Raw genomic sequence first — 25,811 nt, 5'->3', positions numbered from 1 at the left:
TGGACGCAAAGAGAGAAATAAACACAGAGAGTGACCTGGAGACACAGAGGGAGAGGGACAGGGTGAGAGGGGGCAGAAGACGAGCAGACGGATGGAGAGACACTGACTGATTGATTAGTGCCTCAGTTTCCCTTCCCTTCCCACTCAATGAGAACGGCCCCGAGGCAGCTTGAGATGTGAGAGTTAAATCAGCTCTTCTCTGGTTGATCTCAGCTCTTGAGTATCTTCCAAATGTGAGCATCTGGGTGCTTTGGACTGTGTTTGTAGTGTTTGAAGATAAATATTCTTTTTTCACTCATACGGCCAGTAATATCTTGTGCTCTCCAAGGAGATAAAGATTTGTTTCAGCCTTGAGGCATGATGGTGGGTTGAGCCTCGGTCCTGGAAGAGTGTTTTTTTTTTTAATACAGTATTTATTTATTTAAAAAGTGTATTTATTTAAATTTATTTATTTTTGACTGCATTGCATCTTCGTTGCTGCGCTCGGGCTTTCTCTAGTTGCGGCAAGAGGGAGCTAATCTTCGTTGTGATGCACGGGCTTCTCCTTGTGGTGGCTTCTCATTGTCATGGCTTCTGTTGTTGCGGAGCACAGGCTCTAGAGCACAGGCTCAGTAGCTGTGGCACGTGGGCTCAGTAGTTGTGGCTCATGGGTTCTAGAGGGCAGGCTCAGTAGTTGTGGTGCTCCGTGGCATGTGGGATCTTCCCGGGCCAGGGCTTGAACCCCTGTTCCCTGCATTGGCAGGCGGATTCTTAACCACTGCACCACTGAGTGTTTTTGACTGTGTGTAATGCTTTCCTTTGGCCCTGGCTTTGGGGCCTATCAGTGTGCTAGCCACAGGCTTTCCAGAGATTCTCTGCCTTTTATGCATTCAGAACTGGAGATATATAGAGACAGATGCATAAAGATCTATCTATCTATATCTTTATCTGTATATCTCTCTATATATCTTTATTTTCTAATTGTTGCTGGCTTGTTGCTTTTTGTTTTTTCCCTTCAGTATATCCTCTGTCACAATTATGTGTGTCATTACTGCTGAGTGGGAGAAGCCTACCTGTCTATGAAAACCACAGCCTATCTTGAACCTTCCAAACCTTGCGCCTGGGCCTGGCAGGAATCTGTGTGTGGCTTAGTTTTTCTGAGCTCTGCTTCCTGGTGGTGACCCCTTCTCGTTCTGATATTTGAGTTTCATCTCAAGATAGTAACTTCTTTTTGGCCTCCTGGCCCCAGAAAGGTATTCTGGCCTGCTCTGACCCTCAGATCTCACTGTTTGTTCTGAGCTTTGCTGTCAGATTTTGATGAGAGCTTGTTTACTCTGCCTTATGGTGTGGACAAAAAAAGAAAAGCTTAGGGGCTTCCCTGGTGGCGCAGTGGTTGAGAGTCCGCCTGCCAATGCAGGGGCACGAGTTCGTGCCCCGGTCCGGGAAGATCCCACATGCCGCGGAGCGGCTGGACCCGTGAGCCATGGCCGCTGAGCATGCGCATCCGGAGCCTGTGCTTCGCAACGGGAGAGGCCACGGCAGTGAGAGGCCCGTGTACCGCAAAAAAAAAAAAAAAAAAAAAAAAGAGAAAGGCTTAAAATGAGGTATCATTGGAAGACTACGCTCTAAGAGCCGCAGACTCTTCTCTGGCTTGGCTTTTAACCTGAAGTTTTCATTTACTCCTATCCTGAATCACTGTTCAAATTCATAGTCATACTACTCCTGTCACTTTGAGCATGTAAACATCTTTACCTGTTTCTCAGTTTCTTCCCAGGTTACATGATCTTATTTCATTTGTAAAATAGAAGTAGTTGAAACAGGCTAATGTGCTGTGAATGGAAGCTTAGAGGCTGACGGTGGAGAGAGCTTTTAGGTGATGGGGAAGGTTAGGATGCTGTAGTGATTCAGATGTCTGCTTTCTTCTCCTAAGAGGGTATATACAATATGCCTTCTTGCTTCATGTGTAGCTTGGTAAAGCTTAGGTAGGGCCTGACTGCGGTATATTGTTGGAAGGAAGAAATGGGAAGAGATTATTTATCATGATACTTGGGCTTCTCCTATCTGACTATTAGTCTCATACCATGTTGTAAAATGGGAAGTAAACACTGTTTCCCAGAGGAAAGTTGTAATGGTGGAATGACACATATGATTTCATTGAAATTAGTTCCTCAAAAAAACAGTTTCATGGGACTTCCCTGGTGGTCCAGTGGTTAAGACTCCGTGCTTCCAGTGCAGGGGGCAGGGTTCAATTCCTGGTTGGGGAACTAAGATCTGACATGCCGCACGGCCCAGCCAAAAATTTAAAAAACAAACAAAAAAACAAGAAAAACAGTTTCATTGCTTCAACTGGTAAGTGTTTGGGGTCTTCCAAATTATAATTGCTTTTGTCAGAGTAATTATAAAAAGAGGAAAGTGAATTTAAACCTTAAGGCCTTCATTTGTATGTCTTATAAAGATATATAGGTGCAGTAGCTCAGACATGTTTCTTTAATTCCCTCAGTGTTCATGTGCCTGCCAGTGTCCCAGGCACTAGAGTGACCCTGACCTTCAAGAAGCTTACTGTTTCACCTTTTAAAATACCTAGGAGTTTCTAACACCTGAAGGACCTGGGATGCAGTATAATAAATGGAAAAATACCTCTGGTCACATCCTCGGACTATGGACATTTCATGTCAAGAATGTTTCTCCAATCAGGGGCCCTTTGGGTCTTGTATGCTTGGGAGTCTTAGAAGACTAACCATTTTTGTTTTCATTTTATGTTATCATTATATGATAATATAAAACAAATTATTTGGAGCACATTTGCAATCACCTGGATGACGCTTGCATGACAGATTTGGCTACAGCATTTCAAAACCTGCCTCTTTGTTTCAGACTGGTTATGCGGCACCCACAGCCCCACTTGTCATGGGCTGATGAGGAAGGCACAGCAGTGGGCTTAGTAAGTGATGTGTCCATGTAAAATGAAACTGATTGACAACATAGAGTGTTGGAGTCTCTGTGTTCTCAATGGAAAAGTGATGTGTAAAATGAAACTGATTGACAACATAGAGTGTTGGAGTCTCTGTGTTCTCAATGGAGAAGTGATGGGGAATGGGGTTTTGATCTTGTAAATGTAACTGAAAAGTGCAGCACACAAGCTGTGTGTCAGTGCCTACTGACATTAGCTGTGGGGATGTAGTTTCAGTGGAAGTGCATCCCTTGTTGGATTAAATGAATGTTGTTAATTATCATTCCATTGATTTTCAAACGTGTGTTGGGCACATTAATGTTTTGGAACTATAATTAGTTTATATCTGTTTATGTTTGTTCATAGTTCGTAACATGATATAGACAATATTTACGTCAACTCTGCAATCCATAGGGGATATTTTCTTTAATAAGGTCTACATGTTAGTCAAGTGTGAGAAATACTGTTCTAAAAGGACTTGAACTCCTCAAGAACTATAAAAGATTGAAAACATTAGTTTCTCCATTTTTCATTACTTATTGATCTTGTCCATCATTTAAATTGAGGGCAAAAATATTGTGGAAGAAGTTCATCTTAAATCTGTCCCAGTCTTAAGGATCATTTTTGTCATTTGCCCACAGAAGAAGCTCTTTGTGCTTTTTTCCTATGTCATTCATTTTAATTACTTCATTTAAAAAAGATTTTTTTTGTATCCACATGTGCCTGGGACTGTGCTAGGAACTGGGTGCTTAAAAATCATACCCAGTCGAAAATCAAAGTTTCTTGGCCAGCTGCTCTCTCTCCAGAGGCACCAGGGAGTGTAATGAATGGGAAGAATCATGAGGTGGATGGTCTGGGTCCAGGTCTCACTGGGGGTCGGAAATCAAGCACACCTACTAAATTCAGGCAGTATTTTTCCTCTCTTCAGTAGAGACATTATCTCCACTTATCTTGTGTGGTGATGATACAGTTTCAACAAGAGAGATTCTAGGTCCTGGTCAGATTATCTTCAGGTTCCCATCTTCACCATCCCGTGGGCTGTGACTGATGTCACGGAGAGGGGCTCACAAACTCAGAGGCCTCCGCGGCCAGGCAGGTAGCACTGACCCGATAGAATGGAGTTGGGGCCCAGTAGCAGCCTCTGCTTTATCTGCTGGGGGGACGGACAGATGCTGACAGGCAGGATATAGGCCCAGTGTTGCCAGCGATGCCAGCTTATAAAGGATGGGGAAACATCCAGCTTTTAAGTAGAAATTTCTAATTTTGCATACTCCGTGAGGTGGGAAAGATACCATTTCCAGTTTGCAACCCCTGTTTCCTACCTGTGAATATGCCCTGGTAAATTCAAGTGTCAGTTGTGATCCTGCCCTGAAGGTCCGTGAACGTGTGGTTCCATGGTGCCCTTAGACCTTTAATCATGTTACTTCTTCCCCTTTCAAATTTGTGGGATCATATTTTGACCCAAAGATAGTCTATCTTTACTCTCTTTTTTGCTCTTGGATATTCTTGTCATTTCAGGGTTACCTTGTTCAGGCTCAACAGGTGGTGCTGTACAATATTTTCTACCTCCAGGTTATGCTGCCCTGATAGGTGTGTCCTTGAGGGAGGAGGGCTGAGCTCTGAAAGCACTGAGATATCCAGAACACCTTTTCCCCTGATGTCTTTCCTTCTCTTCATTTGAAGCTGGAAGTACTTGTCTGTCACAGTTTTAAGACAGGTAAAAAAATTAATTGGAATGGAATGATTTCTGATCAAAAATAAGGGAATTTAGTGATGAGAGGTCATATTTTCTGGTACCACAATGGTGTTTCCTTTCATTGCTGGAATATTTTGTCCTTCAGACAAAAAAATTTTTGAGGAGATGAAAAGATGCTCACCATCACTAATCATCAGAGGAATGCAGATCAAAACCACAGTGAAATATTGCCTCATACCTGTTATGATGGCTGTTATTAAAAACACAGAAGGTAATAAGTGCTAGTTAGAATGTGGAGAAATTGGGAACCTGTACACTGTTGGTGGGAATGTAGAGTGGTGCAGCCACTATGGAAAACAGTATGCAGGTTCCTCCAAAAAATTGAAAATAGAACTACCATATGATCCAGCAATCCCACTTCTGCATGTATATCCAAAAGGATTGAAATCAGGATCTTGAAGAGATATCTGCACTCCCATGATCATTGCAACACTATTCACAATAGCTAAAAGTTGGAAATGGCTGAAGTGTCCCTTGACAGATGAATGAATAAAGAAAATGGGGTGTATACATACAGTGGAATATCACTCAGCTTTAAAAAAAAGAAGGAACTTCTGCAGTATGTGACAACATGGGTGAACCTTGAGGACATCATGCTAAGTGAAATAAACCAGTCACAGAAGGACCAATAATGTATAATTCCACTTACATGAGGTATCAAAATAGCCAACTCTTAGAAAGTAGAATGGTGGTTGGCAGGGGTTGGGGGATTGGGAAATGAAGAGTCGCTGTTCCGTGGGTTAGAGAGTTTCAGTCGTTCGACGTGAACAAGCTCTAGAGATCTGCTCTGCAACAGTGTGCGTGTAGGTGACAGTACCGCACACTTACAAGTTTGTCAAGAAGGTCGATTTCACGTTATATGTTTCTTAACCACAAGAAAAGAAGAACTATGGAAATATGAAATTTCTTTTTTATAGAGATAAGAAATTTGGATAGCTACAAAAGCTCTGTGTCTTGTAATTTTTGTCAGCCCCAAATATAGGCTCCGTCAAGAGTTTCCCCTTAAATGTACTCATACCTGTCCTTTTCAGGTGACCAGGCAGAAATACTCCAGTTAAAGAGACTCTGAGAGCTCCATCCCCGCCCCCTGCCACCTCCCCACACTGGTAGCAACCACTCTCTTCAATTTCTTTTTTTTTTTTTAATTTCAATTTTTAAAAATTTTGGGGGGACATTCTGGGGAATGTTCAGCCATGATACCCTCTTGTGATCACTTACAACTACACAGTTATGGAGCACGCTCAAGTGGCCATTTTGTCATAATGGTATCTCTGACCTAGAGTGTTTTTGTTTGCTTGTTTGTTTTAATGTCTGGCTAGAAAACAAAAAAGTGCAAGTGAGTTATTCATTTTGAAACCTGAATGCAGTGGTGGAAGTCTCCCCTGCTGTGAGCCACCTGTAGCTGCCTGGTCCCGAAGTGGAGGGTCAGGGGGGTTGAGGCAGCATGTGCTGGCTTCTTGCCCATCTCCTTAGGCGTGGTGGCCGCACAGTTCATCCCCTGATGTGACACAGTCACGGTGTAATTCTTGCTCCTATAGAGCAGAGTTACAGTCTGCTCTGGCTGAGGCAGAAGAATTTCTGAGGAGTCAACTGACATTTGCTTAGAAAATCCGTGTTTTAGGACATTTGTATGTCATGTTTTCTGACAGACATGCTGTAAACTAGTGTTAGTGTTGGTGATGCAAATACTTTTTCTTTTCCTCCTTGGGGATCTGTTGGCATAGCCTGTACTTCAGTCTGGCAGATATGAGTAGCTTGGGGATGTTAATGAATGAATTATAGCGCATGCATTTTTGCTCTAACGTAGTATGTGCATTCCAGAAAAACCTAATATTCTGCAAACACACACAAGACATATATAAAAAAAAAAGTAGGAATGGGGCTGACCTCTCCCTATCTGTACAGCTTTGCAACCAGAATACTCAAAAACAGTAGCAATCCTAATAAGATATAAGCACAATAAAAAAAAACCCTACGTTACATTCTTAATAGACAGAGACATGCAGCAGTCCAGAATACCAGTCCGGGATAAACTGTAGATGTTTTAAACAGTGAAAATATAGGATTTTGCAGTTTATTTATTTATCTTTTTACGGTGAAGGTAACTTGATGGATGGAGGTATAAGGATTGTGGCTGCCAAGTTACGGGAACAAGGACAAAATGAACAAACACAAAGCATGTGGAATGTCTGTGTCAGGAAGAAGTCCCCGGGGAGTGGGCACTGTGCCTAGCACTGGGTTCACTTGCAGCCGGCTGCCTTCAGTGGCGGTAATAGGCTTGCGTTGGGTGGCTGTTACTTGGGCGCAGAGCACTGACATGCTGGGAAATGCAACTTCCACTTCTGCATCTCTCACCTATTGACCTAGGGGACGAGCTAATTGATGCTCTAGGAACATGTACTCTGTCTGAGCAGTCCTAGTCTTGAGTACAAATTCATGGGAGGCTAAAGGAAGGCACCGAGCCAGAAATGAGCGTTAGATTGATTCCATGTGTACAGATCTGGAGGTTTTATATTGGTCTAAAAAGATAATGTATTGCCTCTCTCCTAAAAGATTACAGTGAATAAGCTGTCTTTGGACTAATAAAATCTGTCCACAGAAGTCCTCTGATCTAGTAGACAGGCTGTTACAATCCTAATGAGCCCTGTGAGAATTAAAATGTTATATTATGTGAGCATTTGGGCCCTTAAAAAGTGACCTATTCTGTTGAATGATATTTAAAATTAAAGTTCTCATTCAGCAGCTGAATAAGAATTCAGTTCTTCTTGAGTTCAACTTATTCAACCAAGTAAGCTGAATAATCTTACTCAGCTCTTTTAAGCAGTGCTAACATATATTTACTGTGAAGCCGGTGTATTTGTTTATGTGATTAACTCCAACGAAAGTACAATGACATAACCCATTATGTTAGGGTTCTCCAGAGAAACAGAACCAGTAAGATATGTGTGTGTGTGTGTGTGTGTGTGTGTGTGTGTGTGTGTGTGTGTGTGTGTGTGTGTGTGTGTGTGTGTGTGTGTGTGAGTGTATAGAGGCGGGGGCTGGGGGTGGATTTATTTTAAGGAATCTGCAGGCTGGGCCGGTAGGCGGAGACTCAGGGAAGGCAGTGGGCTGGCAAAATTCCCTCTTCCTTGGGGATGATCAGTTTTCATTTAAAGGTCTTCAGCTCACTGGAAGAGGCCTGCCCACATTATGGAGGGTAATCTGCTTTATTCATCTCATGTACAAAAGACCTTCACAGCACCGTCCAGACACGTACAACCAAATATGTAAGCACTGCAGCCTAGCCAGGTCGACACATAAAATTAACCATTGCAGCTACTAAATAAAATGTTTTTCAGATACTCTGTTTTCGAGATTCCCTATGTTACGGGAATGTTTTGGAGAGATCAGAGAGCATTTCTTTCTTTTTTTTTTATTGCTTCCATCTTATAAAATACACACCAGAAAATTTTCAAATATTTATTTGAATCTGGGAAAAATCCCTATACATATGTTATATTCCCCTTGTACCCCTTCCAAATGCCTAAACACTTCAAAACCACATACCAAGTTTCTGGGGAGGCTTTAAAGTTATTAACATTTTTCTCTCTGCCAGGAAAAGGCTTGCCCTATCTGTATTCATGGCTCTGAGATGCCCTGGGAGAAGAGGGCTTACTCACCCTGGTGTCTACCCCTCCATTCTCACCCTACAACCTCACTCTTCATGAAAATATTCGTAACTGCAAACTGAGCCCCTCATGGAAGAGACATCTTGGATCTAAGCAGCCTCTCAGCCATCTGGCAAGTCACACCAGCACTTTACATTGCTGCACTTTCCCAGGCAAACTAACTGCTTGATTGCTCACTTCCTTTCTTTCTTTCCCTTCTTCTCCCTCCCTCCCTCCCTCCTGTAAGTGCTACGGGAAAGGCACTATGCTAACAAGTCCAAAGGTGAAGTTTTAATGAGAAATGGAGCAAAACTCCCTAGAGTAGGAGCAGGTTTTTACTTTACTGTCCCCAACTACTAGTTTTTGTCCCTGAGTTGGTAGAGCTAATAGGGACGCAATTTGAGAGGCATTGGGAAGCCACGAGTGTTCCACCAGATATGAGTCCTAAAACTTCCATGCTCATATTCCCGGGATGAGGCATTCCTCAGCACCCAGGAGCTTGGCAGGCACAGGTTTTAAATCACGTCTTTGCTCAGGCTCTGCAGCTCGAGGCCTCACTCAAGCAGCATTGGCCACACCTGGGAGTTTTTCTAGACCTGCGGGCTCTAGGTCCCACCACAGACCTACTGAGGCATCTGCATTTTAACGGGATCCCTGGGAGATTTGTGTGTGTATTAAACTCTGCTGAGGAAATGAGAAACGGGGAGGGCGTGGTGTGTGACCACACTTGGTCGGGAGTTGCTTTTCAAAAGATAGAAAAGCCCCAGAAAGAGAATGTGGAACTGAGGGAGGAAAGATAAACATCATGTGCTTCAAATTTTGCCTGGGGTTGCCTCTGGTTACTTGAAATCTGAATTGTGAAGTGTTCATGATTGGATTTACCACGAAGACAAGAAATTTATACTTCATCAAGTATACTGTGTAATATTTTGTGAATGTGTTCTTCAGAGACAAATACACATACAGAAAAGGGCACAGAGCTTGGTGTACAGCTTGCTGAATCTTTCCCGATGGAATGCTCGTGTATTCAGCATCCAGGTCAGGAAACAGCATGTTACTTAGAAGCTCCCGTGCTCCCTTCCAACCAGTCACTACAGCCCCTCCCTGACCCCCCAGGCACGATCTCTTGCCTGCTCTTTTCCTTACTCCATGCGTTTGGCTTCTTGCACTCGACATTATGCTTGTGAGCTTGTTGTTGTAGATCTGTCATTTCCATTGCTGTAGAGTATTCACTGTGTGAAGATATCACAATTCATTTATCCATTTTACTATTAATGGCCATTTGGGTACTTTCTACTTTGTGGCTGTCACGTAGAATGCTGCCATGGGCGGTCTGTCACATGTCTTTTGGTAAGCATATGGAGTCCCCCAGTGCCTTGCTTTTAATAACTGTTTGCAAAATACCTTCAGCTTTCCTTGCTAACTCGGGGTCATCATTATGAAGCCGAGTTTCATCCTGGACTGTAGTACAGTGATATCCTCAGGATTTGGGGGGTGGTAGTTCAGCTTGGCTTTTTGAGTTCCTGTGTGCATTTTCTGTTTTTGCTGTCAGGCTGCCAGGTTACAATTTACTATTGTTGGTTCTTTCTTCCTTCCTTCCTGAGTACCTTCGTTTGCTGAAGACTCAGAAAGCAAAATGATCAGATATACTAGAATTGAGTGTTAAACCCCCTTGAATGTAGTCCTGTGCCAAGGAGGGGTGTCTCACAGGGTGCTGTTCGTCCTTTCCTGACTTTCAGTCTTCTTTTGGATTCTTCATGGTGCCAGATATGTGAGTTTCAGATGACTGGAGTGCTGCCATCATTTTGAAATTGGTATTTTTTGCAGTTTTATTCCTTTTCTGTTTTTATGTATATTTTAACTCCTTTCCCCCTTTTGTTCATTTTGAACGTTCCCCAAAGCAGACACTGTAGTTCTAAATTATCTTTGTAGAAATTATGTCATTTAGAAAGGTAAACACAAAACATGGATATATAATATTATGAATACATGTGAGAAGTAGGCGTCTAACCAAGAGTGGGCATAGTCTTATGCTGATATGAAGCCATAAGCAAGATGTGGGCTTGCACCTGTGTCTTCGGCTCCCAGCCCAATGGTTGGTCATTGAGATTATCTTTAATGCTTTTTCTTTTTGAGTCTTGGGAAAATGCTACAAAAACTGTACATGGAGGTAAACAGATACTGCTGCTTTGTGGGTTCTCCTTGTCCACTCAAGCAGATTATTGTAATAACTTTATTATGGCTCCTTCTTTAGTACCACTTGCATTTAAAGAAGCCATTCAGCATGTATTTCTGTTTTGTTTAGTAGCTTTTAAGCCAGTTGTACTGCCCAAAAGGGATGTTATCCACAAAGGTGAGAGAGGGTAGCTCATACCTCAGGGAACCAGAACTGGAAACCAGTGAAGTTCTGGGATGAAAAATGTAAATTGAGATAAATGTAAATACACAGCTGACTGAAATTGCTTTTTCCTTATCTGATGAGCCAGTGAGTTAAGTGGTGACTCAATTAAGAGAAGACTGACTTTTTTTGTTGTTATTAATTAATTAATTTATGTATTTGGTTGCGCCGGGTCTTGGTTGTGGCATGCAAACTCTTAGCTGCGGTATGCATGTGGGATCTAATTCCCTGACCAGGGATCAAACCTGGGCCCTCATGCGTTGGAAGCGTGGAGTCTTAACCACTGCGCAACCAGGGAAGTCCCAAAGACTGACTTTTCTTTTCTTGGATCTCCTGAGGGGTTGAGGTCAGATTCCTTCAGGAGATAGTGTTTGCAGATCTGAAGGTTGTTTGCTCTTTTAGTGGGCTGTAGCTCTGGGAGCACAAAAGTGGACTAGTTTTCAGGGCAAATGATCCTGGTATAGTGTGAAAAAGATTTTAATAGGATTTTTGGCTACCTTCTTTTTTTTTGTTGTTTTTTTTGTTTTTTTTTTGTTTTGCGGTACGTGGGCCTCTCACTGCTGCGGCCTCTCCCGTTGCGGAGCACAGGCTCCGGACGCGCAGGCCCAGCGGCCATGGCTCACGGGCCCAGCCGCTCCGCGGCATGTGGGATCCTCCCGGACCGGGGCATGAACCCGTGTCCCCTGCATCGGCAGGCGGACTCTCAACCACTGCGCCACCAGGGAAGCCCCGGCTACCTTCTTTTTAAAAGCACATTCCAGAAAATCACCCTTCGGTTCTTTAGAAAATCAAATGAAAAAGTAATTAAAATTTCCTGCAGGTTTCTGGGGAAGCAATGAAGTGGAGAGTATCTCAGGAAACTTCTACCATGTGGAAAATACACCCCAGGCATCATTGAATGAGATGGTGTCTCAAAGGGTTTTAACTGTTGAAATGTTGAAATTGAAGATGTCAACAACATTTTGTTTTAAAGGGGAAATGTGTTGAAGAAAATTTGTAAGAAAATCTCTATAATTTTGCTTTAGTTTGATATTTTTTGGTCTATCTGCATAAAACAGAGAGACTGGAAAACGATTATTGGTTTATCTTTGTGTTTGAAGGTTAGGTAGCAGGGTAGGTAGGTAAAAATCAATGATTTTTCAATTAAAAGTAGATCAAAGACTTCTTTTTGTGAAATGTTTTTTGTATAGTAACTAAACAAACTCTACATGTGTACAGATAGTTTTAAGATAGTTCAAAGACATCATAGAAAAGAAATTCTCATTTAATTACATGATTTTTCAGAGCAAACTCTTGTAACCTTTGAGAAAGACTTTTAAGAAGGCCAGAGCAGGTTGTACACAATCTCCAACAGATTTTCTTGCCAGTATCATATATACTCAAGTGTAAGGTTAAGATTTAACTGTTGAAGAAAATTCGGCTATAGCGTATGCACCCAACAGTTATTCTTCCACAATATCAATAATAATATAGTTAAATGCCAATCATGCAATAGTTAGTAGTAGGTGTTCAATATATATTAAATATGAATTCAAGAAATACATTTGCTGCTGAGTGAACAGATAGAATGTACTTATATCCCAGAATATTCTAATTTTAGGAGAGGAAATGAGCTCTTTACTGGTACTCATGATTCTATGGTACATTAAGACGTCATTGGGAGATTTAGAAAGACAAGCAAGTCCTTACCTTCTGTAGAAGCTGGTGGTGGGTAATCTATGTTACGCAGGATTTTAAGTCCATTTTCATCTACATAATCACGTGACTTAATTTGTGGGGACTTACATACATATAATAATGTTTATAAACTTAAACATAAATATTCTTTTGTTAAAAATGCATCCTAGTTTGTTATTGAAATATATTTAGGATTCACAACATTGTTTTCGCCATTCAGCCAGAGTTCCGATTTCAGTAACCTCGCCCCATAAAAACACAAATCTGAGGTGGAAGAAAACGAAGGGATCTCTGCATATCAGAAATATTAGTTACAGATCCCTGCAGGACAGACAGTTTCTCCAGCTGATAATTTTTTAGTCTTTTCAGCTTTCTTAGTGTAGTTTATATAGGAAATATTGGGCACCTCCCCCATTCGAAACAATGTAAAAGGAGAAGAAGGAAAAATAAAGGAAGGAGAAGGCAACCAGCAGGTTGAAGTGGAGCGTATGCTCTTGCCTGTAGATTTCAGATGCAATGTGTTGTGCTTTCTAGAATCTCTCCTTTCTCACTGTGTTCAGAAGGGGATTGACCCTTTTCAGCTTGTCAATCAGATTTCCCATCGTTTGTCTCCTTCCTGACCCTGTGCCCGGCAAGGGTCCCCTGCTCCTTCCTCACCACTGTGTTCTTTACCCTCCCTGCAGCAGAGTCCTTCACCTGCCTCAGATCCAGTACAAAACGCCGCCTTCTTCACTTCACCTCCCACTGTGTCCTTCCCTGGGCTCCGACCTCATTTATTCATTAATGCAGGATCTGTTGCTGGTCAGATCTCTGGGTGCTGCAGGGGGTATGGAGACTGATAGGGTAACTGGGAAGATAAACATCCACAGAAAACTCAGTACACAGAGCTTCAGATAAAATGTGGCAGGGGAAGGGATTTCTTGTTGAATCAGGGCAGGCAGGCAGGCCTCATGGAACAGGTGACTTTTGGGAGAGACTTGACTGATGTGCAGGGTTTGATTTCTAGATAGGAAATGCAAAGAGTTTTGGTTTTGATCAGAGACTGATATTAAAATATACTTTGAGGGGCTTCCCTGGTGGTGCAGTGGTTGAGAGTCCGCCTGCTGATGCAGGGGACACGGGTTCATGCCCCGGTCCGGGAAGATCCCACATGCCGCGGAGCGGCTGGGCCCGTGAGCCACGGCCGCTGAGCCTGCACGTCCGGAGCCTGTGCTCTGCAACGGGAGAGGCCACAACAGTGAGAGGCCTGCGTACCGCAAAAAAAAAAAAAAAAAAAAATATATATATATATATATATATATATATATACTTTGACTAGGGAGGGATAAAGCTGTTTCCCAGCTCTTCAGTCTCAAAAATTGAAAAAAAAAAGTAGTTAAGGGATGGGATGATGTGAAGTCAACCAAGATAATATATTTGTCTCCTCTGTTGAAAATTTATGTATTATGTGTTGGGTGCTGTGCAAAATATTTGAGGACAGTGAGAACATAAGAGGGTTTAGAAGATGGGACGTTTGAAGGAAATGAGATAGGAGAGTAGAGTGGCCATAGAAATGGTTCTCCAAACCAGAATTTTCTTGTGAATAAAATGAGCGGAACTAATTTGACAGTGTCTTTGAAGAGTAGAAATATTTTATTTTGATGAAGTCCAATTTGTCCATTTTTTCTTTCACAAATCATGCTTTTGGTGTTTAAGAAATCTTTGCCTACCCCAAGTTTGCAAAGATTTTCTCCTATGTTTCTTCTATTAAGTTTTATTTTTTTAAGTTTCACATTTAGGATCCATTTTGCAAGGTATGGATCAAAGTTCATTTTTTTGCACGTGCATATCTAATTGTTTCAGCCCATTTGTTGAAAAGACTATCTCTGCTGGATTGCTTTTGCACTTTGTCCAAAATCAGTTTCCTGTATTCGTGTTGGGTTTATTTCTGAGCTCTCTGCTCTGTTACATTGATTGAGTTGTCTGTCTTTATGCCAGTGTTACAATGTCTTGATGACCATTGCTTTATGATAAGTCTTAAAATCAGGTAGTGTTAGTTCTTCAACTTTTTTATTTCTCGAAGTTGTCCTGGCTATTTTAAGTCCTCTAATTTCCATAGAATCACGTTGTCAGTTTCTAAAAATACCCCAAAAAACAACAACCCCCAAAACTAAAAAACAAAGCCTGCTGGGTTTCTTTCTTTTTAATATTTATTTATTTATTATTTATTTATTTAGGCTGTGCTAGGTCTTAGTTGCGGCATGCATGTGGAATCTAGTTCCCTGGCCAGCGATCGAACCTGGGCCCCCTGCATTGGGAGCTTGGAGTCCTACCCACTGGACCACCAGGGAAGTCCCCTGGTGGGGGTTTGCTTGGACTTCAATTGCATCTAAAGATCAATTGGGGAAGAATTGGCATCTTAATAATAATAAATAATGAACAAACCTGGTATATTCTCCATTTATTTAGGCCTTGTTACACTCAATTCCAGTAGTTATAAACTTAAAACTTTATTTGAATACTGCACATAGGATATAAATTTCCATAATGTGTTAAGAGAAAAAAAATTCCAAGGTATCTGGACTCATGAGAGCTTCAGCCCCTGACCTCCTGGGGTGCCCTTCTGCCATTCTCTGCACCAGGGGTGACACATATGAGAAATACCAGCCTAAGGGGCAGCACATGCATAGAAATTTGCAGGTGATGTGATTTGAATTTAGATAAGGTGTAAGCGCTTGGAAAAACAGTAAACCCACCAGGACTTCCTGAGTCCTGATGACATGATAGGATTCAGGCAAGCACTGGGGCCCTTGGCTGTGCCAGTAGCTTTTAATTAAGCACAACAGTAATTAATTAGCTGGTTAATTGATGTGTTACAGCCCTCTTACCACAATTGAGTAGTGGTCATAGAGGTGTCACCCCAGGTGACGCGTATAAGTAGGTTGCGAGATTCCTCAATTCGTTCACTCTTGTGGGTTTCCATTATGGAAGTACTGGGCATCTAAAGTTTGGTTACTCCCCTTATCTCTTCTCACCATCTCTGTAGGAGACTTGGGATCAGCCTTTTTGACGCAAAATGTTTCTCACCCACAGGATTTTGAAGAACCTATTTAAGTGAACAAAATCTTTCTTTTTTTTTTTTCTTTCAGGAAAAATGCAAAGCTGAGGAAGCCCTCAGTGACCTCAGACTTCAGCGTGAAACAGAAGTGGGAGATCTACAGTGACAATAAAGAAACTCAGAAAGGTAGGTATGTGGCAGCTGGACTTTGAGGGATACCGTCAGTATCTCAGTGTGTCTAAATTATTAGCAACTAAAAATATATGGAATCATATTGAAGCAGCAGATGGATCAGATTTCAGAATCAAATTGGACTCCTTGGCAAAAAAAAAAATTTCTTTTTAAGGCACCTCATTTCTGTTTCTGTTTCTAAGGGCAGCTTATCTTTTGCATAGATCTAATAAATATTTCTGATCCCCTGAACACTTGTCCATCAAACCTCAGTTTTCTTTCTTTCCTTTCCAGTTTTCTTTCCTTACCAACCAAGGGCCCTCAAGTCCCGGGTCTGCTTATGACAGTAGGGAAATGGTCTTTCCTTGTCATGCAGCCCTACACCCAGCTTACTACAAGGTACATGTATTCAGTGAAGGTTTATTAAATGAAATGAATATTTCTCTTCTCTGTGGAAAGTTCCAGATCTAGAGGATCCCTGATGAGCAAGAAGTAGGAGAGAACCTGCTGAAGTGAAAGCAAAGGTGTGATTGGTTTTGGCCTTTGCTCTGTTTGGTTTCTAAAATGAGTAGGGTCTGTTTCACTCTGCTCTGCTGGTAGATGTTTAATAACAACAGGCTCTGGAGAGGGGAGGAAGGGAAGGAGGGATTTGTAGCACTTGACGATTTCCATGGTATAAATACTCCTGCCGTTACCGATTTCACGCTCCCAAGTCAACATCACTGAATACAGAGTTTGGGAAGAGATGCTTAAAATAAATAGCCTCTCACCTGCTGGTACACACTGTCTCCAGCACAGTACTGGATTCACCTCCTGCATGTGGATGGTCTCCATAACTAATGGAATTATCTTAGCTAAAATGAAAACGGGTGCTTAAAAAATAATCATCCATGAAAGTGGCATTGTGCAATTTGGGCACACCACTTTGCTTCTCTGATTGTTCATATGATAACCTTTAATGCTTCTTCCAGTATTTGTACTGAATGAGATTGACAGTTAACTGCATTTTGTGGGTTATTGCTATTTAAACCTCTGGAATTATTAAGAATTCTCCCCATATCCTTTTTGGAAAATTATTATCAATGTCAACCTTATATTTGATTTCCACAGGTCATTAGACCATACATACTAAGCTTTTATTACAGAATTTGAATGGACCAATCCTTTGCTTTATGCTAGAGTCACAGATTCTCCTAGCCACTGTCTTTACTTATTTCCATGTCATCCCAAATCTTAGACTAAGAGAATGTTTGCAAAAAGAGACAGAGTTTCTTGCCCTGATACAGCATATGATGAAGACCAAACAGGCCCTGAACAGTGAGAGTCAGTAGTGACGAGACCTGAGTCCTTATCAAGACCTGCCAATTTCTGCCTGTAATACATGGGACAGTTGACTTCCTCATTTTGATCATTAGCTTCTCATCTGTAAATGGGGATTAATAATAAACTGTCCTGTCACCCTAATAACTAACATTTTATTGATTTTGTAGTTTATGAAGCTCTTTTTCATAATTAAAAAAAATTCAATTCTCAAACTTTCTCTGAGGAAAGTGCAAATTCCCCACTTTTATGGATGGGAACAATGAGTTCCAGGTTTAATAACTTGTTCAAAGTCACTCAGCTAATAAGCAATGGGTTGTCTTTCTGTCTTTACACGGGTGGTGCTTTCACATTTATACCAGACTTCCTGCCTGCCTCTTAGGGTTATCCTGTAAGAGAGTAGGAGATGATTTATGGGAGAGCATGTTAAAGGCTGTAAAGAACTATACAGAAGTTTACCAATTTAGTATAATTGTCAACACCTTATGCCACTGGTTCTGAGAAACTCATTTCTTTCTCTCCAGTCATTATTCCTATGCCACTCAAAAGAGAAGGTTCCCAGCTTTGTGGTCAGATGAATCCCCTTTATGTACTGCCAGTTCCAAGTTTTGCTACCTCTTAATTGGTTTTGTGTTTGGTTCATGACTTTCTTGTAAAATTGCTTATTTCTCTTGGATTCTCTGGTTGAGTTTTTCGTTTCTTGTAAAAAGAAACTGCCATCTTCATGATATCACTGATACCTTGCAACTTACTTATTCTTTGCAGTGCATGGAATTTGTTTTTTTCTCCTTGAAAGTACTAATTTTGGAGTCCAGGAAATTTCTATTCTTATTGGACTGATTGCTTTGTAAACTTGCTACCCAGATGTCATCTTGGAATTTCAGATCATTTTAGGTAGCTGATGTAGCAAGTAGATCTGTTTACCTCAAGGCATCTCCTCTGAGAGATGGTCTTCCTTGGAGCTCTGTGTGTGAAGCTGGCTGTCAGACAGGGGACCCCGATTACTAGGTGCATGGGGTATGGATGTTTAGAGAGAAGCCTTAGCTTTCCTTTTGGGAATCATTCAGTTATTTTTAAAAAGACAAACCCTGTCTTGTTGCATTTGGAATCAGCTCTGGCTTATCTGCTCTTCTTTCCTAGAGTAAGAGCAGCTATGGGCTTGAGAGGCAGTGTGCCTTAGTATACAATTTTAATCTCTATTTTCAGCCCCCCTTCTCACTCTCTGGGGTTCTGCATGACCAGTTGTCTCTTCTTTGTTCTACAGTAGGACCTTCAACACACATCTTCTGGACCTCCTTTTCCCCAACTCTCTTCTCTTTGTCAGCACATTACCATCCAGTTTCCTTTTTCCAGCAATGTGTTTAAATCACTTTACTGCTGATGGGCCCCTCTTCCATTCTTTTAATTTTTTAAAAATAGATCTTTATTGGAGTATAATTGCTTCACAGTACTGTGTTAGTTTCTGTTGTACACCAGAGTGAATCAGCCATATGCATATACATATCCCCATATCCCCTCCCTTTTGAGCCTCCCTCCCATCCTCCCTATCCCACCCCTCTAGGTGGTCACAAAGCATTGAGCTGATCTCCCTGTGCTGTGCTGCTGCTTCCCACTAGCTAACTATTTTACATTCCGTAGTGTATATATGTCCATGCTACTCTCTCACTTCGCCCCAGCTTCCCCTTCCTACACCATGTCTTTTAACTTTTATTGGCTTATTTCCTTTGGAATTTCATATTAATGAGGTCTCAAAAGGGAAAGAAGACAAATTCATGTATTCTGTCCACCGTATTGAACTGCAAGCCTCCAATGATTATTTTCTTCCTTCCTTTTTGTTTTTAAGAAACAATTAAACTTAAAACCTTTTGCACAGCAAAGGAAACCATAAACAAAACGAAAAGACAACTTACTGAATGGGAGAAAATATTTGCAAATAGTATGACTCATAAAGGGTTAATATCCAACATATATAAACAGCTCATATAACTCAACATCAAAAAAACAAACAACCTGAGTAAAAAATGGGCAGAAGAACTGAATAGACATTTTTCCAAAGAGGAAATGTAGACGGTCAACGGGCCCATGAAAAGATGCTCAACATTGGTAATCATCAGGGAAATGCAAATCAAAACCACAATGAGATATCACCTGTCAGAATGGCTGTCATCAAAAAGACCACAAATAACAAATGTTGGTGAGGATGTAGAGAAAAGGGAACCCTCATACATTGTTGGTGGGAATGTAAATTGGTGCAGCCATTCTGGAAAACTGTATGGAGGTTTCTCAAAAACTAAAACTACCATATGACCCAGCAATTCCACTCCTGGGTATATATCAGAAAAAAACAAAAACACTAATTCGAAAAGATACATGCACCCAGTGTTCACAGCAGCATTACTTACAATTGCCAAGATATGGAAACAACCTAAGTGTCCATCAAAGAAGGAAGGATAAAGAAGATGTGGTCTATACATACAATGGAATACTACTCAGCCATAAAAACGAATAAAATTGTGCTATTTGCGGCAACATGGATGGATTTGGAGGGCATTATGCTAAGTGAAATAAGTCATACAGAGAAAGACAAATACTATATGATATCACTTATATGTAGAATCCAAAAAATACAACAAACTAGTGGGTATAACAAAAAGAAGCAGACTCACAGATATAAAGAACAAACTAGTGGTTACCAGTGGGGAGAAGGAAGTGGGGAGGGGCAATATAGGGATAGGAGATTAAAAGGTACAAACTATTAGGCATAAAATAAGCTATAAGGATATATTGTACAACATGGAGAATATCGCCAGTATTTTACAATAACTATAAATGGAGTATAACCTTTAAAAATTGTGAATCACTATATTGCATACCTGTCATTTATATAATATATATCAACTATACTTCAATAACAATTTTTAAAAAAAACTTAAAATCATCTTGTAAATTTAATTTTATTGCTTTTGTGGCCTTACTGGATTTTATCTTGTATATTTGTTTTAGTTTCGTCGTTTTTCTAAGAACTCTAGCAAAAATATAACTTATTTTATATTTTTACATATTGTAATGAAAATACTCTTTGGGCAGATAAGAATAGTTTACTTTTATTTTATTATTTTTTTTCATAAATTTATTTACTTATTTATTTTTGGCTAGGTTGGGTCTTTGTTGCTACACACAGGCTTTCTCTAGTGGTGGCAAGCAGGGACCACTCTTCATTGCAGTGTGTGGGCTTCTCATTGAGGTGGCTTCTCTTGTTGCGGAGCATGGGCTGTAGGTGCTTGGGCTTCAGTAGCTGTGGTACACAGGCTCAGCAGTGGTGGCTCACAGGCTGTAGAGTGCAGGCTCAGTAGCTGTGGCACACGGGCTTAGTTGCTCTGTGGCACAAGGGATCTTTCTGGACCAGGGCTCAAACCCGCGTCTCCTGCATTGGCAGGCGGACTCTTAACCACTGTGCCACCAGGGAAGCCCTTGTTTTTTCTTTTTTAACATCTTTATTGGAGTATAATTGCTTTACAATTTTGTGTTAGTTTCTGCTGTATAACAAAGTGAATCAGCTATATGTATACATATATCCCCATATCCCCTCCCTCATGCGTCTCCCTCCCACCCTCCCTATCACCCCTCTAGGTGGTCACAAAGCACCGAGCTGATCTCCCTGTGCTATGCAGCTGCTTCCTACTAGCTATCTATTTTACATTTGGTAGTGTATATAAGTCAGTGCTACTCTCTCACTTCATCCCAGCTTCCCCTTTCCCCTCCCCGTGTCCTCAAGTCCATTCTCTACTTCTGCGTCTTTATTCCTGCCACATCTTCTTTATCCATTCATCTGTTGATGGACACTTAGGTTGCTTCCATGTCCTGGCTATTGTAAATAGTGCTGCAATGAACATTGTGGTACATGTCTCTTTTTGAATTATGGTTTTCTCAGGGTATATGCCCAGTAGTGGGATTGCTGGGTCGTATGGTAGTTCTATTTTTAGTTTTTTAGGAACCTCCATACTGTTCTCCATAGTGGCTATATCAATTTACATTCCCACCAACAGTGCAAGAGGGTTCCCTTTCCTCCACACCCTCTCCAGCATGTATTGTTTGTAGATTTTTTGATGATGGCCACAGGGTGACACATTTCTAATTACCTGTCATTTCTCACCATGTTGATTAGGTATGTGACTCCCAGAAAAATTCAGTTGGCCTTTATTTTGTCTTGTGCAACCTGAGAGAATGTATTCTTCCTGTGTCAGTTCTTCAAGTATTTGAAGAGAGAAACCATTACAGCTTAAGCCGAGTGCACTGACCTGAATGTTTTAAGTCTCACGTCATCAGTTGCCTTTCTCATCCAGGTTCTTGGCATCCCTTTTTTAAAAAAAAATATTTATTTATTTATGGCTGTTTTGGGTCTTCGTTGCTGCACGTGGGCTTTCTCTAGTTGCAGCGAGCGGGGGGCTACTCTTCGTTGCAGTGTGCAGGCTTCTCATTGCAGTGGTTTCTCTTGTTGCAGAGGATGGGCTCTAGGCACATGGGCTTCAGTAGCTGTGGCATGCGGGCTCAGTAGTTGTGGCTTGTGGGCTCTAAAGCGCAGGCTCAGTAGTTGTGGTGAACGGGCTTAGTTGTTTTGTGGCATGTGGGATCTTCCCGGACCGGGGTTCGAACCCATGTCCCCTGCATTGGCAGGCAGATTCTTAACCACTGAACCACCAGGGAAGCCCTTGGTATCCCTTTTCAGTAGAGATGTTATCCAGAAATGGATACGCTGTTCAGAATATGGTCTGACCACATTAGAGTAGAAAGGTTCACATGTTCTGTATACATTTTCTTAATACAACTTGAGATTGCATTTGCATCCTGGGCATTCTAATTCTCTTTGTATCAGGAAATAAAGATGGTGATTTTTAGAAGATAGCTTCATTTATTAAACGTTTGATTTAAATGTCTTTATCTTAATTGATTGTTGCATAGAATGAACGATATTGCTCTGAGGATTTTATTTCCCCTGATGCTTAATTGTGGAATACGTTGTGGCTCTTGGGAAGAATGAGATTATCGGTCTTCTTGATTCTATTGCTGTCTGATTCCACTGCTGTGTCATCTTGAGTATCGCCAGCCCTTAGGTAGCGGTCCTCTCCTTTGTCACCCGGTCATCCCACTCTCCCTACACGGGTGAGGACTGCAGCTTGCTGGCCCTTTGTGATCCCATGCGGAGGATGAATTGTGATGTTGACAGCCTGCCCGAGAACAGCTTGTCTACCCTGAAAGATTCCGAGTATGACTCGGAGGTGGAGTACAAGCACCAGAGGAGATTCTGAAGGTTGCAGAGCTTGCAGGAGAGCTTTGGGGGTGATACTTCAGACACAGATGTGAGCCCCGAAATCACTGCTCTCCTAGGCCTGATCTTCAGTAGAAATACATATATCACCCTATTTGACCTTTATCTGTCATGGGCATTGTTTTAAAGGTCATACATGTGAAACACAGGAGAATGTTTTTCTCTACTAAGTTAGGGAAAACTCTCACAGGTTTCCTTTTGAGGCCACTTTGTTCCATAACAGCGTTGACTGTAGATTCAGGTGCATATTTTTCTTCTTTTTACTTCATGATGTATATGTGTAATGAAAGACTTTGCTTTATAATGGCTGACTTTTTAATAAAAAAACAGGTTCCTGACATAAGGGATGAAGGTGGCTCAGAAGGTGTGGCTTCCATCCTGGATTAGAAGCCCGAGGGGTCTGCTAGTGAAGGCCACGTTGTTATTAGCTCCTCAAGAAAGCCCATCTCGGCCCTTTCACCACAGGCAGGTGGCTTTGGGGGCACTTTTATTCATGAACACTTCATTTTTGTGCCATCTAACTTACTAGGAAGAAAGCTGGCACTACCTTTGTCATCCACTGTGGCTTTCTTTCCCTAGATGGACATGGTGGATGGTAACCATAAATCCTATGGCTTGCAGAAGCCTTACAAGATTGTGCTGGCCGGGGATGCTGCAGTGGGGAAGCCAAGTTTCCTCATGAGACTTTGCAAGGATGAATTTTGAGGGAGTACAGGTGACACCCTGGGTATGGTTCCTTTGTCAGTGGATAATGGGAAAAAGACCTTCTTTACCTTGATTCTGTTTTCTCTAGGAATTACATACACAGATACATGGATCTCTCCCTTTCTCTCTCTCTGTACAATACATATATATATAGGTAGGTGTGTGTGTTTGTCCTTGTCTATAGTCCTCCTCTGTTTTGGCTAAGGCCTAAATTTGGGAAAGGAAGACTAACAAAGGACTTAGGTATTTACTTACCCAGCGAAATCAACCAAACCAAGTTTAGAGCCAGAAATGACAGATTCATTTATGCAGCAAGCATTTCCTGAGTCCTGCTGGGAGTCACATACTGTTGTAGGAGTACGGGCACGCAGTAAACAAAATCGAGGAAGTCCCAGCCTGAAAGGAACTTACATCCAAAGGAAGGAAATGGATGAAAAGCAAATTGAAAGAATGAGGTTTGGGAGAGGTGCACTTTTACACAAGGTGCCCAGGGAAAGCCTTTCTGATCGGGTGTCATTGGATGTTGATAAAGTGATCTTACTGATGGCCTTTTTGCCATTACGTTCAAAATCATGGCTGGGTGTATGTTCCCTCTCCTCCTTCACAACAGAATATATGAATAATACCTCTCAGAACAAGGAAAAGGTAGTGTCATGGTTTCTCAAATTTGCATAATAATTAGAAAAAGGACTTGAAAATATGCAAATTATAATTTATTTTTCTTCATCTAAAGAGTTCTTATTTTGATAACCAGAAGCGTTAGAACAGATTGACTACCCTCTTCACAAGGGGTGTCTTTTTTTTTTTTTACATCTTTATGGAGTATAATTGCTTTACAATGGTGTGTTAGTTTCTGCTTTATAACAAAGTAAATCAGCTATATATATACGTATATCCCCATAGCTCCTCCCTCTGACGTCTCCCTCCCACCCTCCCTAACCCACCCCTCTAGGTGGTCAGAAAGCACCGAGCTGATCTCCCTGTGCTATGCTGCTGCTTCCCACTAGCTATCTATTTTACATTTGGTGGTGTATATATGTCCATGCCAATTTCTTCATCCCAGCTTACCCTTCCCACTCCCCATGTCCTCAAGTCCATTCTCTACGTCTGCGTCTTTATTCCTCTCCTGCCCCTAGGTTCTTCAGAACCATTTTTTTTCTTTTTTATATTCCATATATATGTGTTACCATACGGTATTTGTTTTTCCTCTTTCTGACGTACTTCACTCTGTATGACAGACCCTGGGTCCATCCACCTCACTACAAATAACTCAATTTCGTTTCTTTTTATGGCTGGGTAATATTCCATTGTATATCTGTGCCACATCTTCTTTATCCATTCATCTGTTGATGACACTTAGGTTACTTCCATATCCTGGCTATTGTAAATAGAGCTGCAATGAACATTGTGGTATGTGACTCTTTTTCAATTATGGATTTCTCAGGATATATGCCCAGTAGTGGAATTGTTGGGTCATATGGTAGTTCTACTTTTAGTTTTTTAAGGAAGCTCCATACTGTTCTCCATAGTGGCTGTATCAATTTACATTCCCACCAACAGTGCAAGAGGGTTCCCTTTTCTCCACACCCTCTCTAGCATTTATTGTCTCTAGATTTTTTGATGATGGCCATTCTCACTGGTATGAGGTGATACCTCATTGTAGTTTTGATCTGTATTTCTCTGATGATTAGTGATGTTGAGCATCCTTTCATGTGTTTATTGGCAATCTGTATATCTTCTTTAGAGATATGTCTAGTTCTTCTGCCCATTTTTGGATTGGGCTGTTTGTTTTTGTCATATTGAGCTGCATGAGTTCCTTGTAAATTTTGGAGATTAATCCTTTGTCAGTTGCTTCATTTGCAAATATTTTCTCCCATTCTGTGGGTTGTCTTTTTGTCTTGTTTATGGTTTCCTTTGCTGTGCAAAAGCTTTGAAGTTTCATTAGGTCCCTTTTGTTTATTTTTGTTTTTATTTCCATTTCTCTAGGAGGTGGGTCAAAAAGGATCTTGCTGTGATTTATGTCATACAGTGTTCTGCCTTGTTTTTCTCTAAGAGTTTTATAGTGTCTGGCCTTACATTTAGGTCTTTAATCCATTTTGAGTTTATTTTTGTGTATGGTGTTAGGGAGTGTTCTAGTTTCATTCTTTTACATGTAACTGTCCAGTTTTCCCAGCACTACTTATTGGAGAGGCTGTCTTTTCTCCATTGTATATTCTTGCCTCCTTTATAAAAATAAGGCGACCATATGTGTGTGGGTTTATCTCTGGGCTTTCTATCCTGTTCCATTGATCTGTATTTCTGTTTTTGTGCCAGTACCATACTGTCTTGATTACTGTAGCTTTGTAGTATAGTCTGAAGTCAGGAAGCCTGATTCCTCCAGCTCTGTTTTTCTTTCTCAAGATTGCTTTGGCTATTTGGGGTCTTTTGATTTCCATACAGATTGTGAAATTTTTTCTAGTTCTGTGAAATATGCCATTAGTAGTTTGATAGAGATTGCATTGCATCTGTAGGTGGCTTTGGGTGGTACAGTCATTTTCACAATGTTGATTCTTCCAATCCAAGAGTATGGTATATCTCTCCATCTGTTTGTATCATCTTTAATTTCTTTCATCAGTGTCTTACAGTTTTCTGCATACAGGTCTTTTGTCTTCTTAGGTAGGTTTATTCCTAGGTATTTTATTCTTTTTGTTGCAGTGGTAAATGGGAGTGTTCCTTAATTTCTCTTTCAGATTTTTCATCATTAGTGTATAGGAATGCCAGAGATTTCTGTGCATTAATTTTGTATCCTGCTACTTTACCAAATTCATTGATTAGCTCTAGTAGTTTTCTGATATAGCATCTTTAG

General features: G+C 41.1%; 1 pseudogene; it reads left to right on the top strand.

Moving 5' to 3' along the window:
* LOC101277916 (ras and EF-hand domain-containing protein-like) overlaps positions 1 to 25,811 on the top strand; it is a 43,182-nt pseudogene that overhangs the window by 5,084 nt on the left and 12,287 nt on the right.

The sequence above is a fragment of the Orcinus orca genome, chromosome 6 (genome assembly GCF_937001465.1).
Source record: "Orcinus orca chromosome 6, mOrcOrc1.1, whole genome shotgun sequence".
Classification (NCBI taxonomy): domain Eukaryota; kingdom Metazoa; phylum Chordata; class Mammalia; order Artiodactyla; family Delphinidae; genus Orcinus; species Orcinus orca.
This window is presented reverse-complemented; position numbering and strand designations above follow the sequence as displayed.